This window comes from Brachycentrus maculatus, unplaced genomic scaffold (assembly GCF_059751285.1).
Source record: "Brachycentrus maculatus isolate JH-2025_06_01 unplaced genomic scaffold, ASM5975128v1 h1tg001464l, whole genome shotgun sequence".
NCBI lineage: Eukaryota > Metazoa > Arthropoda > Insecta > Trichoptera > Brachycentridae > Brachycentrus > Brachycentrus maculatus.
Window position 1 is genome coordinate 1 of NW_028282104.1, and position 9,959 is coordinate 9,959.

General features: G+C 37.4%; 1 pseudogene; it reads left to right on the top strand.

The window, feature by feature from the left end:
* The first annotated feature begins 3,662 nt into the window (after nucleotides 1-3,662).
* On the top strand, nucleotides 3,663-4,788 carry LOC148298974 (alpha-1,3/1,6-mannosyltransferase ALG2-like; annotated as a pseudogene).
* Nucleotides 4,789-9,959: the final 5,171 nt, after the last annotated feature.

Sequence of the window (9,959 nt, forward strand, 5' to 3'; positions counted from 1 at the left end):
TCCCAACCCCAACCCCAACCCCAACCCCAACCCCAACCCCAACCCCAACCCCAACCCCAACCCCAACCCCAACCCCAGAGTGCCATTACTTCAAAATTTATATGAAAGGGTCGTCATTATATGCAACTGTATTATTTATCATATGATATTGGTTAATTATTTCGTGTGAATGATATGCGTTCGTATGATTTGAAAAATTGGAGTAATTTGAGTGATTTGAGTACATTTATACTTTTTTAATTTCAATTTTTGTTATTTTGAAACTTACTCTATAAATTGTATAACTGATACGATAACAAAGTGCAAAGTTCAAAGTAATTGTTAAATGAAAGCTTATCAATACTTAAAATCCTAAAAACAACCATATGCTTAATCAGGAATAGTTTCTGATTGGTAATCGTGTAAAATGAATGAATATTCATGGAGATTAAATAGAGATTAAATAGAGATTAAATGGATATAAACAAATAGAATGAAAGGAATACATGAATTACACTATTATTAATCCTAAAGGTCGGCTTTCAAGTCAAAATATCAAACATATTTTGAATGACATCACCCTGAGTCTTTTTGATTCATAATCTATCACACTCGATATTAATATATATTGGTTGGCTTAAGTATCTAATAAATTTATATAACTTCAAGACATTGTTTAAATGGAAAATAAACCAAAATTGCCATTGGAATCCTTTAAAGTCTTATTCGGTGCTGCTAAACAAAATGTTACCCTGAAGAGAGAAGATAAGCCCCTGAAAAAAGAAGAGCAAAACAGCATGAGCATGCTCAACCCACTAAAGGTTAATTCGAAAGCAGTGAATTAGGTTGTCCCCTCACGAAAATAATCGAAGTCTGAGTATGAACCTAACTTTTATTTGGGAATCAATCAAGTGGTCCACTATGAATTCAAGTCGAAAAATATCACAACCAGCGCTTTTTATGTGCCTGCTTACATCCGTTTAAAAATTAACAGAGTGAACGAAATCAATTATGTCGAATCCAGTTCTACTATTTAATCCCAAATCAGGCTCTGGTTAATGATTAAGGAATTTCCTCAGGCTGTACAAGATGAAATTTTAAATCTCACGAAAGTAGATATTAACAATGGAGAGGCCTAACATACTCTCATTAATATCCGCGAGCCCCTCAAACTAGACCCCAGCTTTAAAAAGAATGTCTCCAAAAAGGCAGAGGCATTTCTAATTGACTAAGCAATGAACCTAGATATTGAAAGCGATCCGTTTTGGTCTCCTTTCGAATTAGTGAAGCTCGTCGCCAATCTTGAAATCAAAAAGATCACACTAGGGTAGCACGATCCTGAGTTTTTGCTCAAGATCAATGATTTGGAAGAGAGAAAAAAGTATGATGGAGCAACAGTTGAGTTCAATTTCATGGACGCTCATCCTTTCATAAACTTTTCATTTGGCTAGGTCAATCGTCTGGGGAGCTTCGATATTGCTGAGAGCTTGGTCGATATGCAATTTTCGAATCAGGAAATCGGCGATGAGGAGGAGGAGGAACCAGAAGAAGAATACAGCTAGGTCTAAGAAAGCCGGCCTTTGGCAGGAAGCTTATTAAATTCAGTGCTTGACCATACGCTCGGGCTCAAGGATAAAGTTAGAAGATAAAAATATAAAAGTGGAGCCATCACTCCTGACGCCTTTTAGCATGGCAAGATATTGATTCCGCTATATAAGTACCCTGCAATGACGCTCATCAATGTCTTCGTGCCATTTTACATGGTTGCGATTTTGAATTTGGGCGTCTTTTTTGAAGCCAACGACATGAGCAACCGATCCGCAAGCTTAGCAACCTTTCAACTAGCATATATCGCATTCTTCCCCACAGTTCGTTAAACTCTACCCGAAACCCCTAAACTGGTATTTGCCTAAATGCTCATCTATATCCAAGCCCTCTGCACATTGATCTGCTTCTTCTACAGTTTAAATATCAACATGGTGTAGGATTATGTGTTTGATTGGAGCACTGACGCTGTGTTTTTAGTTTGCCTGAGTCTCACCGCCCTGAACATATCCATTGTCGTATTCATGATGATTCTTCATAAGCTGAAATGGGAACCTGAATTTAATAAATTGCCAGAAGGAGCGGTTGAATGCATGCTTCAGCCAACGCTCGATACTGATGACTGTCATTAATGGTGGAACCCAAGATGCTAAGAGGAATTTAAAGTGGCATTCGAACTACAACTCGTAAAGCCTGCTTTTCCCCACTACAAAAAAATTAGGCGTGAAAACCGTATGGGTACCCTATTCGGAGAAAAGAAAAACATAATTAATTCTGATTGATTGAAATAAAGAGAAACAGGATTTCATTATTATTATTATTATTGTAATCATAGATGTAATAATAATAGTATTCATTTGATTTCATCTTCATCGTTATTTAGGTGCATGAAAAATTTTGTGAGCCATCAAATCAGATGCTTCCCAAACTATTCGATTCCGAGCTTATCCTTGAAATTCTCCCGATCAGTAATGTTAACAATGTCTCATACAAATATTTCATACTTGAGTTATAGTTTATAAATATTATTGAATCCAGGCATGAATGCTTAAACTAGGGACCCTACCTCGCGGCACATTACATTTGTCTTCGAAAATGAGCAGACCCAATAAACCAAAATAGTAAAGAGTGTGATTGTCTTTTAAGAAAAAACCATCGATTTGAGAAACATTCTCGAACAGATTGATGACCCGGCTGCTAAGATTTTCAAAATCTATGATTTCTCTTTGAACAAATATGTTCCCCTCAGAAATTATTCAGATTTTACGAATGTTTACTCTGTCCCGGATCATCTGTTCGAATCTGAAATGATATTGATCAAATACTCTTCAGATTTCACGTAAACTGCATCAATGAAGGGCAGCATAAGCAGCATTAGTGATGCCTCTTCGGTTAAAAAGTAACGGAGCAAATAAAGGACCATCCAAGAGACCATAGAGATTGTAAAGCAGTGGAGAGATCTACACATCTGCCCTGTAAATGGCAGGAAACTGAACCTACAAGAAGCTGCAGTCATGATAGGGATCAGCAAAAAAAGCCTCGATGATTACTACTACCAGTTGAGGCTGGGAGAGAAGTATGGCTTCGATTTTCAAAACAATTTATCATAGAAGGTGGGCGTTTTACGAACTTTCATCAAACAGTCAAAGCCGTCAAGTAGTTCCGGCAAAACCAAAACCAGAAAGCTCCCGAAATAGCTTGAGATCATGGACAGAATTGAAATCGAAAGCCAAAATCCAAACATAGACCAAGGATGGGGCTCGATGAATTTCCAGGGACAAATGATAAATGATATTTCGCTATATGAAATCAACGAAGAAAAAGCCTCGAACAACTCCATAAAGGGCATATAAAATCAGTTTTATAATGACTTTAATTACTTAGAAAATGAGCCTCAAGACCCCTTCCTTAACTTCGGCAAAAGCTATGCCAAAGAGGATTAAGACTTCAGTGATAATCTGTTTTCATGAATGATAGGTCCGCACCTGATGTAACATGCATACATTATCTCCTTTCTCAGCACATTTTATTGTATGCATTCGCCTATGTAGTATGCCACTCTATAATATAAGAACATTTTAACATTTTCATTAAATATTGGATAATATTTTGCAATCAGTAATCTTATTTAATATTGAATGAGCAAAAAGATAGCTTTCATTCACCCAGACCTCGGAATCGGAGGAGCAGAACAGCTCGTGGTAAACCTATGCCTCGGGGCAATTGATAATGGCTATGAAGCTGCTATATACACCCCTTACCATCATAAATCGTTCCCCTAAACGCATGACGGCACAATTCTGGTTCATTAACATGGCTCCTTCTTTTCTTTGATCCCCGCCACCATATTCGGCAGATTCAAAGGAATTCTATCCTATGTGAGAACACTGATATCTGTGTTGTGGCTTATTTGCTACGATAACGTATATGACGTGGTCGTTGTCGACCAAGTAAGTTTCGCGCTGCCTTTCTTGAAACTGGCTGGCAACAAGACAATATTTTACTGCCATTACCCTGACAAGTTGCTCGCCGGGGCAAGATCTAGTCCCTTCAAAAAAATATACAGGTTCTTTATAGATACCTTGTAGGAACTTTCCCTACTCTTTGCAGATAAAATCTATGTGAACAGCAAGTTCACTCAGAATGTCTTCTATGACAGTTTTCAGTTAGTCAATAGAATTCGCAAAATGGAAACAGAAATTCTCTATCCCGCAATCGACTTCAAGCATTTCGATTAAACCAATGAGGATGCTGAAACCATGAGCATCATGAAATAAATTGGTACTGATTATTTCTTTTCCTTGAATCGCTATGAACGCAAGAAGAATATAGCCTGTGCAATTACATCGTTTGCTGAAGCCATCAGGAAAGAGCCTGAACTGACAAAGAAGTATAAACTTGTGATTGCGGGGGGATATGACAGCAAAGTTCTCTAAAATATCGAACACCACAATTAGCTAGTGCTCTTAGCCGAAAAATCAGGCATTGCAAATAGGACAGTCTTTCTCACATCGATTTCGAACAATCTCCGAAAAATTCTACTAAAAAAATCAAAGTGCGTTCTTTATACGCCCCAGAATGAGCACTTTGGAATAGTTCCATGCTAGGCTATGTACTGCAACGTCCCAGTCATTGCAGATAAAAGCGGAGGGCCGATGGAGTCAATTTCTGATGGATAATGCGGATTCTTAATAGAAGGTGGATCAAGCTAATGGGCAGAAAAGATGGTCGCCATTATGAAAGAGTAACGAAAATACACCAAGGGAAAATAAATAGTGATCAAAAAATTCGGTATGAAGGCCTTTGGAGAGCAATTTGCTCGGGGAATCCAAAGCCTATTGAAAAAATGATATCATGCTTTATGATTCAAAGTGTTTTATCTGCTTATGCAATAATTGAATGATTATACAAATAATCAATTTCTGGTTATTTTCGCGTTATTTAGATTCACGAGGCATTGGTCTAATTTCGAGAATGCTTTTTACATATGCGATTGAATGACTTGCTACCTTGCTTTTATTTCCAGTTGCATTTTCGATTCAAAACATTCCTTAAAAATGCTCATGAGTTGATTTGCCTGGCTATCTCCAAGTTTGTTTGCTGTTGGCAATGCGATTTGTTTCGATCGAAGCAGGTTCCGATACTCGACCATTAAAGCATAGTTCGAGTTATTGTTGTCATGAGATTTCATTAGCAGTGCCATGAAATTGTTGACACTTTACGTACATATTTTTTTGAAACCTTCCTTTTCGCCCTTCTCAGAGTCGAGTTGGGCTTTTAGTTCCTGATACCTAAGAGTTTTGTTCTTTAGCTCTTGCATAGCTCTATTCAAGCCGGCCAGGATCTTGGTATACTGCTACTCACCTCTTCGCAAATCATTCATCACTTTTGAGTTGGTTGATTGCTTATCTTGGATTTCCCTTTCGAGAATCGCAATTTTGTTCTTCTTCTCCACATTTTACCTCTCGAGCTATTCTATTTTCATAGCTGTTTGCTATGTTCTCACTGCCTTCAAATATCTATCTTTGCTGAGCTCAGCTTAGACTTTCATCTGCATGTTCAATTCATTGGCCTTATTTAGAGTGGCTTGCAGAGCCTCCAATTATTGTTTCAGTCTTTTATTCTCTTCTAGTATTTGGGCAAGCTCCCGACCCATCCTCGACGCATTACTCTGTATCGCAAAGTTTTCATTCCGCAAATCCTACTGTATTTTTTTATTCTCCTCCTCCAAAAGATTCGATAGTTCTTTTTAATTTTTGAAGTTGCTCGAACTAAGCCTGCTATTTGCTCCACTGAAGCTGTTTACCTTACATTACGTTTCAGCAGTCTCTAATGAAATGCGCAGCTGCTCTGATTATTTTTTCATCGAGTGTATTTATTGCTGGATTTGATCTTTCTCTTTTAACAAAGCTTATTTTACTTTATAGCCTTATGATTGGGTAGTCGATACGGAAATCCGCAGTTGCACTGACTATTGCTTTAAAAATTGGATCTATTGTTGGATTTTTTACTTCTCCTTCAATAGGGCTTCATTGACCCTACTCTACATATGGGCGGTTGAGGCTGAGTTGTGTAACTGCTCTGATTGTTGCTTTAAGAATTGAATCTGCTGCTGAAATTGCTCCTTCTCTTTTAATAAATTCTCAGCCTGTCTTTGAAGATTTCCAATTTCTTGGGATAGTTGAGTCTTCATTGCAGAATTTTGCTTTATTTCTTCTTTTCGAGAGTATGCTTCAGTCTCTAAATTTTGTATGTCGAACTGAATTTGTGAAAAATTAACCAGGAGTTCTTCTTTTTGATTCGAAAGCAGTTTATTTTATTTTTCAACATCTTCCTTTAAACTCAGTAAATGTGCATATTGGCTATTCTCATAATTTATTTTTTTTCTTATTCTTTCCTCTTCAGATTGAAGCTGCTAAACTTCGAATTACAGATGCATTTTTTGCGAGAGCAGCTCTTTAACTTTATTTTCAATAGTGAGAGTATTTTGTTTTTGTTGTTTTGCGAACTCCCCTTCTAAGCAATGCTTATTTTCGATTCTTTCCTCAAGCAATTCGAATTATCTTCTTTTTTCATTGTATTGGGCGAGTAAGTGCTGGAACTACTTTTGTTTTAGTTCAAACCTATGGTTTTGCTCTTCGATCCTTATCGATTCGCTTATGAGTCTTTATTATTTGCTATTCAGCTCGTTAAGTTTTTGATTTAACTAGTAATCTTTTTTTCTATCGTTTTATGCGTTGTTGTAAGTTTCGTACTATTTTGCATGTAGTCTTTTTTCTAAGTTGCTAATTTAGGAAGTGTATTCAAGTAGCTTTTCTTATAGTTCTTTATTTTTTCTTTTGAGGTTTTAGGCGTTGCTTTGAAGGATGGTATGCTCACTTCTTTAAATTTAAAATTGCCATTTTTCATTGTTGAATCTTCTTCGAGATTATTGAAGCAATTCATAGTTTGCTTCAACTTAATCCACGTGCTGAATTCGAGAGGCTAGTTTCGGTTCATCCTTCTATACGCTCTTTGATGATAAAAGGTCTGCTCCATATCTTGGTTCTTTTGACAATTATCGCACTCTTTTGGTTGAACGATAATTTTATTGTTCCTAGGGTTCAGTGTACTGGGATTTACTGAAGGAATTATTCATGGGCATGCAGAGTGAGCTGTTCATGAAATATTCGCCATTCAGGTTGGACTGAGCTTCACATGAGCTGTGGAGATGTGCGGGGATATCGCTTCTCTTGAACTATCGGCTTATGCTGGAGTTTTTCATCTATTCAATTTTTTGGTTCAGCTTGAATAATTCTGTTTTCGTGGTTTCCATCTTCGAGTGGAGAATTGTGAGGTTTGTTGATTTATCGTTGCCTCCTTCTTTTAGGCTTTCCTCATATGAACAATTGTTGGGAAGGGTTTGTAGCCGATTCGAATATGAAATATGAACTGGAAAAACAACTTTCTTTCCTCTTATGTACATTTTAGCCTATAAAGGTGAATTGGAGGCCAGCCTTTGGTTGCCAACTTGGCTATAAAACATTTAGCTGGGAATGCCTGCCTTTTGCATTGGAGTGGCCGAGATAGACTGTTTATGGAGAACTGGGCCAAAACCACTATGCACTTGGCTTGTTGCCAAGTGATTTCGCGAATAATCATTGCATGTTTCTTTCCTCATGATCGAAATTTGAATATGATAATATACTCGTACTAGTAGTTACTGTATTTCTAGATAAAGCCAACAACTATTTTAAAATATATTTGGGAAATCAAAAACTCTATTTTTATGATGTTGGGGCTTCTGCACGCGTTTTAGGGTTTTATTTTCAGCTCCAAGTCCTAATTCAAGTCCTAATTCAAGCTGATTTTATGTGTGACTCAATATCATCGCATAAGATTAACGCATAATTTGAAGTTAGCCATAATTTCGGCACACATTAGAATAATTGAGCATTTTCTGGGATAGGCGTCGAAGAGGGAGTGAAATCATAATTTTATGAGCCGATTAGCATTTTAAAGAGTTCTTACTAAATAATAAATTCACACCTTTAAATTTATTTTAATTATTCTTCTACATTATTAATATTTAGTTTATCGAACAATGAGAGTTTCTATAAATGGAGTCGAAACCCTGAGACATGCCAAATTCCACGAGCTGAAAGACTTATCGTACTTCAAAAAAATAATAAAAGGCTCCAACGATATTCACCTCAAAGAAATAATCCCTAACTACATTTTCAAGATTACCACTCGCTACTTCGACCATAGCGAGTACATTTATATCACAGACAAGCCAGTCGCCGAAGGGCAGGAGCCTGGCAACAAAATCCCTGAGGACGTAGAATAGCTGCCTAAAAGAGTGACGACGATGCGATTCACTAGGCAGATTGATGATGTCCTCACAAAAATGATGAACTTGAAGATATCGCTACTCACAGACCTGAAGATGAATGACCGTTTCACAATTTACACTTTAAGCAGGGTGAAATAGTTTGCATTCAATCGCGTAATTCGTGCATCGAAAGAGCCCTTTGATAAAATATTCTATATAATTTAAGGAGATGTCAAGATTATCAGCGAGGGTAGAATTACCAGGACTATTGGGTCGGGCAATTTTTTGGGTTTGCAAGAGTTAGCCAATGAGGAAGAGTTCTGGGCTGAAACTATCACATCAAATTACAATAAGGCTGTATTGCTTTAATTTGGTCAAGAGGCTATTGAATACACAATCGAAAGCTCTGAAAAAACATTAAGGGAGGCCTTTATCTAGTACTATACAACTTTTAATATCCTAAATGCTGTACAGGGCAACAATAAGTAAAACATCCTCAACAATCGAATAAAGCACAGTCCAATTAATATCTATAAACGAAAGCTGAAGACTGATAGACCTGAGTGCGCCTCAAGCTTATCGTATCGAAAGCCTTCGATGAACATCTTGACACTCTCGGGGTTCCTGAAGAGATGTGAGGACTTCAAGGCTGAAAACAACGTGCACTACGATGTAGGGTTCAATGAGTACATAAAGAAGAAGAAAATAGTAGTGAAATTGGAAGAAACCATGCAGCTTTCCAAATAGAATCTGAGCGTCATTCGCAACAATCGAAACATGAAGATCCTGCAGGCTGAACAATAATCAAAGAAGCTGTCGAAGATACACCGCAGGAAACAATAGGAGGCTGTTTTCATGCACTGCCAACAATTTCTCAGGACTAAGGACAAAGAAAGACCAAAGGAGGCCGATTCCGTATCAACAAATTTCGGGAGTTCTCACACTAGCGGCTTCAATCGAACAAACTTCCTCAAGAGAAAGAACCAGTTCTCACTGACAAGCTCGTTACTCCTCAATGAAGATTCAACTCTCATGAGGGTTTTCCAAAAGGTTGCACACTCCAGCACCACCGGCGGCATCATCATGGATAATTAAAATAGGGTGGTGGACTATGAAGTAGATCCAGTTTAAATGAGATGAGATGATAAGCCAAGAGGGGGCATTTATGATCAATCGATGGGAAAACAGGCCGTACTAATGCATAGCGAGTCCAATGATATAAAATATAATGAATTGCTCCAAACAAATCACAGTTATCATTTTTGGTGAGCCTTGGTCAATTGGTTGAGTTACTATTGAAGTTGGAGCATTTATTTCATACTCTACTCATCCTATCTTTCGAAACCCTCCTTCTATTTTTCAAAAACCTGCTTCTGATACTCTACATTCTGAGTCTCCAGGATTAGCCTCTCTTGCAAGAGTTTTATTCGTTAGTTTTCGTATTTAGCTCTCTCGAATTCCTGCTATGCCTGCAAAGCAGATTAGTTTCCCTGGCTCATGATCGACTCCTCGATGAGTATGTTTAATATTTAAATAATGTTATTAATTGGCATGGGCCTGTGTCATGAATTTGAGGCCATAATCATAAGCAGGAGAATTAATTTATGAGAACATATTTCAA